Source organism: Lepisosteus oculatus, unplaced genomic scaffold, assembly GCF_040954835.1.
Source record: "Lepisosteus oculatus isolate fLepOcu1 unplaced genomic scaffold, fLepOcu1.hap2 HAP2_SCAFFOLD_56, whole genome shotgun sequence".
Lineage (NCBI taxonomy): Eukaryota > Metazoa > Chordata > Actinopteri > Semionotiformes > Lepisosteidae > Lepisosteus > Lepisosteus oculatus.
This window is the reverse complement of record NW_027168106.1, coordinates 676803-683152: the sequence shown is the minus strand read 5'-3', so window position 1 is coordinate 683152 and position 6350 is coordinate 676803.

Here is a 6350-nt window from a genome sequence, read left to right as displayed (position 1 = left end):
GGCCACAACAGATTATAGGAAGTTTTGCTGCCTCGTTCTGAATCGCAGAACATGGTAATTCTTTAACCTTGAAATGTAGTCTATTTTGTGATGTAATGATGCAATGTCCCTTTACTGAGAGCCAGCAATCAACGGATGTGTCTGATCGTGAATGGTTTTCCCTGTTGTTTGTTGTATTACTTGGTGTTGCATTTTAAGCTGTGCATGAGGCAGGACCCGGAGGCTGCTGCTTCTGCTGGTGCTTCTGCTGGGATTGAGGAAGAGCTGAGCGCCATGTAAGGCAAAGACACTGCGTTCCACTTTATCAGGTGCCTGGAGTGTAAGAGCTGCAGATAATATTGAGTCACATTAATCCCAACATATTTCAAATATTATGAAAATTAAATAAATTAAATCAAATAACTTTCATTAAAAAAATCAATCACTCTTTACCTTGCTTTTTCAGTTGTTTTTAAGGAAAATTGATGCCTAGAATGTGTGAATACTGCTTTTTGATGGTTCCAAGACCAATGTGACCTGTTCTATTGCCTGCTAATTGTACGTTCCAGGTTGAAAAATTATTTTTAGGAGGTCAAGGTGTATGAATGATAAGAGAAAAACTGAAATAACCACAGCTATGCAAACACCAGTCCACCAAAAAAAAATCATTTAATTAAAATAAGGTAACATTTTTTTTTCATCATCATACGGATGAACTGTGCTAAATGTGTTTCTAAAAAGAAAAAGCAGGACGTGAGTCGTGAGCCAAGATCATGACTCTTTTGCTCTTCTTCACATCAATTTTCATCTGCGAGGAGGAGGAGGAGGGCGGCTCCTGATGTGCTGACACTTGGGGATGTGCCTCTGTGCCGGCCTGGGGGCAAAGCGCCGGCCGCAGTGAGGGCAGGGCACGTAGTCGGGGTTTGGATTCGCGGGGGGCTGGGGCAGGTTCACAACTTTCCCTCCTTGCGTGATCACCTGCTGCACCTCCCTGGCCTGTTTGATGCTCCGAATGAAATCCTCGTGCTTCTGCCTCCAGTTGTTCTTTCTCAGCTGGGAACAGGAAATGAAACCAATAAAACAGCTTCCAGAAAAAGTCCAGACTAGCACTGCGTACACAGTCTGGTCGCAAACCATTCACAAGGCAAGAAAATATCAATACAGTAATAACGTAGCTTTCTGGGGCCACCTTTCAGGTCATTGGGTAGAGAGTACAATTTACGTAGTTATGGTTTTGTTTCCTGTGAGTGCTATTTGCTTGATATGTAGATTTTTACAACAGAATTCAGAAGTCACTAAGACACATTTATTCTGTCTGGCAAATGTGCCTTTGCGGCAGTTTTTCAGAAGAGTACTTCATAAAACACTTATTTATTGTTTACATTGATTTATAAGCTGAGTCTGACTCTAGGAGAAAAAAAGGGAAGCTTGGAAAGAGTTTAAGGATAGCCCTTACCACGATTGGCGGTTTAACCTTCTTCTTATGGATGTATGTCTCCAGTTCTGTTCCCTTGGCCCTGTGCTTGAAAGAGTCAAAAACCTTCCTCTTTGAATTCTGAAGCTTCTTGCAGATCTTGCTGTGTTTCTCCAGCCTCTCTACAGCAAACTTCCCGTGACACAGTTCACAGGGCACCAGCTGAGGGTTTCCACTCTGGCTATTCTCATATGGAAATTGCTCAGCGGTAGGGCACATCAGACTTGTAGGGGACAAATATCTGTTTTCCACTGACAGAGTTTGTTCATCCAGACATGTGGTGTTATTTCTGAAGTGGCCCTGCGCGGCCTGTGCCGCTGACACGTCACTTTCAGGGAGCCTTGCTTTCTTGAGATACTTTCTCCTTCCACAGGGGACGTCTTCTAGCCCACGGCTGCAAGGGCTCACTTGACGTCTCTCCTGATGGGAAAGCGCAGAGGGAAAGTGCGATTCTGCGCATCCGCCATCTTCCATTGGAGAACCATAATCAAGGTTGTCTCCTCTGATAGGAAGGGCTTTCCTTGGAGTGAAGGCTTTTTGCTTCTCCATTCTGCAGGTCAGAAGAGGCACGGCCTTAGAGCGGTGGTTGGCCCATGGTCCTCTGGGGCAAAGCTCGCTCTGCCTCGCCTCTATTTTCCCTTCCGGCCACCTCTCTGGAGTCTTCCATCTCTCTCGGAACCATCCTCAGCTCCTCCTGAGCTCTGAAGAGCTTCGCCTGCATCATGGCCTCCTTCTGGCGAATCTCGTCCTTCATCATGGCCTCCTTCCGGCGCATCTCATCCTGCAGGCTGGCCTCCCTCCGGCGATGCTCCTCCTTCAGCGCGGCCTCTGCCTCGGCCACTTTTCGTAGCTCCTCTTGCAACTGAAAGTGCTCCTTCCCATTGGCATGAGAAGGGCATTGCCCTGGAGGGGTCGCCACCATGGGGAGGACAGTCCTGTCCTTAGGTTTGCGTACTCTTGAGCCCCTCCTGCCCGGCCTCTCGCAGGGCCTCTCATGACCATCCTGAGGCGGGGTGGGGGCAAACAAGGAATCACTCTGTGAGTCCGGGCGGTCCACAGCCCGAACCTCACCAGGGCCGGAGACTTTCCTGTTACCCATAGGCTTCAGGGGGTAAGACCGATCATACCCCACAATGTTCTTCTCGGGGCCCTGTTGGGCTTGGAAGCGATAGCTGTTCCCCATCTTCTTCTCCGCAGCGTATTTGACATATTGGAAACATTTTCTCATCTTCTGTAGAGCTGCCTCCTGCCGCCGATTGTACATGGCGATCATTTTTTTCTCCTTTTCCAGCATCAGTTTCTCTTGGAAGGTGTCCTTCAGAAGCTGTATCTTGGGAGGCGGGCAGTACGTGGAGATCAGATCCTGTTGCCTTAAGGGCGCGGGTCGATTCGAGTCTGTGTCCTTCGGGGAGGGGGACAGAGCACCAGGCTTAGGACTGGGCTCCATTGGCAAATGAGATATGAGCTTTGTTTCCCAGGTATCTGGAAAAGGCAAAAATGGCAAATAAATGATATCCTGCACAGTCTAGTATGGTCTAATAGAAAAGAATAAAAAAAAACAATTCAGGAAATACACAACTTTTGAATATTAAACCTAATGGTGTTGAATGCTGCATGCTGACTCAGTAGGAGACAGATCCTAAACATAAACATTATAATAAACATTTGTTTCCCAAATAACATTCTCAATGTTCAGAATGCTTAAAGTCATGAGCTTTTTTAAAAATGTTTAACTGAAACCTGGAAATGTGCTATTTCATTTCAAAGCTTGTATTATATCTATGATATAAATGTTTTTTTATATAAAATTAACCCATTATGCAACAGGGGTTTGAGCAAAAGTCACTGTGAATAAGGGAATTTATCAATATTAATTAGCCGTTTCACTACATTATAGATAGCTGAAGGATTATGATACAGTATATCGATTTCGCTACAAATTGACAAGCATATTTGATGACACTTACCAAACAAGTTTTAAACAGCGGAGAAATAGTTCACCACGACGATAGCAATGCAATGTTTGACTGCATCTCCCTATGTGATATATCTGTATTTGGGTATATACAGATCACGTAATTCAGGGAGCACTGTTACGTCAGGTCACCAACCATTATTACGACGCTCATATGTCATAGAGCTCCTTAGGATGTTTGTATAATCTTTATCCAAATTTTCATATGGCCGCAGTTACGGCGTTTATTTTACAGTTAATGTAACAGGGTGTCATTATATTTTTCTGTCTTTATGGTGGCAGACCACTTAAATAAATCTGAGTAGGCGGTTTCTACAAGTGGGTCAGATAAAATATTAAATATACAGTAAAAGCTCACACCTATTCATACCCTTTATGTACTGTATATCTACAATTACGTATACTACGTATACAGTTATCGTATACTATAATACGATAACTACCATTACAAAATGTCTCCCTTTTGATTTGAAGTGGTTCTTTTAAATAAGTAAATTGCAATCACTTAGCCTACATCTGAGCTCCTAATTCATCGCGACGACGGACTGAGACTCCAGTCGGATTTGTGAGAAGGGGTGTGCCTGTTTTAAAACCGATTCATACGTCTTAAACACATGGACATAGATAGCAGTCTGTGTTATATAATTTATCTTTTTATTTTATTTAAATTTAAGTATCACATACACATTTTCAAAGTAACTGTACCCCTTTTAATTATGATCCCCATCGCTCACAGCTCCGAAGGTGAGACGAGGGCTACTTCAGATGGGATTTCCAATATTTCTCTCTTAGCTTGTATACCGGTGGAAAGGAGAGGGGTCTTAAAACGTGTTGATAGTAAGATTGGGATGTATTTGCAGTCTAGATATAGTTTTTTTAATGTTCGGAGCCGCCACAGATTCATTTTCTTACGACTGCTTTTCTGGATGACAATGACAATGCAAACGATGGTGTTAAGGCGAGGCTGTGCCTTAAGGCTCCTCTGCTTACAATATTCAGCGCGTAAATCGCAAACGAGCGCCTTCCCTTACGATGAAAATGCAGAAAATAAGACCACGAGATTTAAACCTACGGCTTACAAATTTATGCGTAAACACTAAAACCGTATCTTTAGCAAAACTGGCGAGACAATGTGTTTTATCATTTAAAAAAGTACTGGAAAATAATTAAAGGTTATCACGATAAACAGAGGTTACTGATCTACTACTGTACGCTGTGACCAAAAATGAGAGTCCCCCGATCCTCGCAGCCTTCATGCTTTGGTCTTGGCCTGGCCGTTTTTTTTAAGATAATGGGGTCAAGTTAAGAAATTATGCAAGTTTCTAATCAAATCCAAGGGCGCCTCGATCTCCTAAACATCTTTAGAAGGCCGACGGACCACACTGCACGGTCCGGGTCCGTTCCCTGACCCGGTTCTGGATAATGCCAGCTTAAAGTGAAAAATTCTACTGTACATATTATGTTTCTTATTATGGTATATATGTATAATATAGCGCGACCGCTTCACGAAGCTAGAAAGAAAGTTATCCGCCATTTTTATTTTACCTGCAATTGAATTTGCCATTAAAATCATTATTAATACCGCAGCTGCTAAATAACTTACCTAAAAGCGTTCAGATACAAAAGCACTTGAGCTGTAATGTTTGTATACTGTTGGCCCGATGACCTACTTCAAGAAGAATTGTTACATAGACCGCCAAGGACTGTCATCACACTTTACGTCATAAAGCGCTTTAAAACTTTAGACAAGTTCAACACCTCATATTTTGTACTGTTTATCATGGTAAAAGCAACTCAAAGCAATTATAAAAATGATCGAAAGGTAAAAATACAAGCTTATACGAGCTGTCGTTTTAACATTTATAACATATATTTAAACAAAACATATATAATCTATTTTAATAAAATAGAAAAGTGTTCTTAGTCTTCACTTAAAAGCTGTTAGAAGCTGCCTTTCTGACAAGAGAGTTCTGTGAGTTCCACAGTCTCAGTGCATTAAAGTCAAAACCAGTTGCTTTTTATTTCCTGTTTTACGACAGAGCAAGGAGGGTGTCCACAGACCACTGTGCACCTGCAGACTGATATGGGGGGTAAAAAGTCTAGAAGTTAGTAAATAAGATTTTAGCACATGTTCTAAAACAAACCGGACACCTGTACAGTGATGCCAACACAGTGATCTGAGCTCCTTCTTTGAGTTAAATCCTAGCATCTGCATTTTTTACAAGTTGTTGCTATGGCAGAGCATGACCAGAGCATAACAGAAACCACCCATTTTCTAACCGCTTCATCCAATTCAGGGTCAGGGGGTCAGGGGGTCGCGGGGCACGGGGGAGCCAGAGCCTCAGAAAGTAATAAGCAGGAGATACCTGGGACTGGATGGTAGTCCAATGCAGGGAAGACACAGACACTCACCAATTATCCCAGAAGCCAATTAACCTACCAGTAGTTCTTTGAACTGTGGGAGGAAGCCGGAGCACCCAAAGCAAACTCATGCAAACACGGGGAGAACATACAAGCTCCATACAGATAGCACCCCAGGTCCAGAAGTGTACCCAGGGCCTCAGCACTGTGAGCTAGCAATGCTAAACGCTGGGCTACTGTGCATGCTAATTTCTAGGCATCAGGTGATCAATCAGGTAGTGTTTCTCAGATAAAAGGACACCAGTTATTTAGTATGAGATTCAAATTGACCTCAGAACAAAATATAACTTATGTTATATAACTTATATAGAACTTACTACAGCATAACTGTCTTATTTGGCTCTTGTAGAAAATATTAACAGCATGCCTATTAAACATACAGTATCTAGCAATCAGCAATCAAAATAAAAACATTTCCAAACATGGAAACTGCCCAGTTAATGAAGCATTTCAAAGACATTAATCTATTCAATAATTACAGTTTTAAGTAGATAACAGATT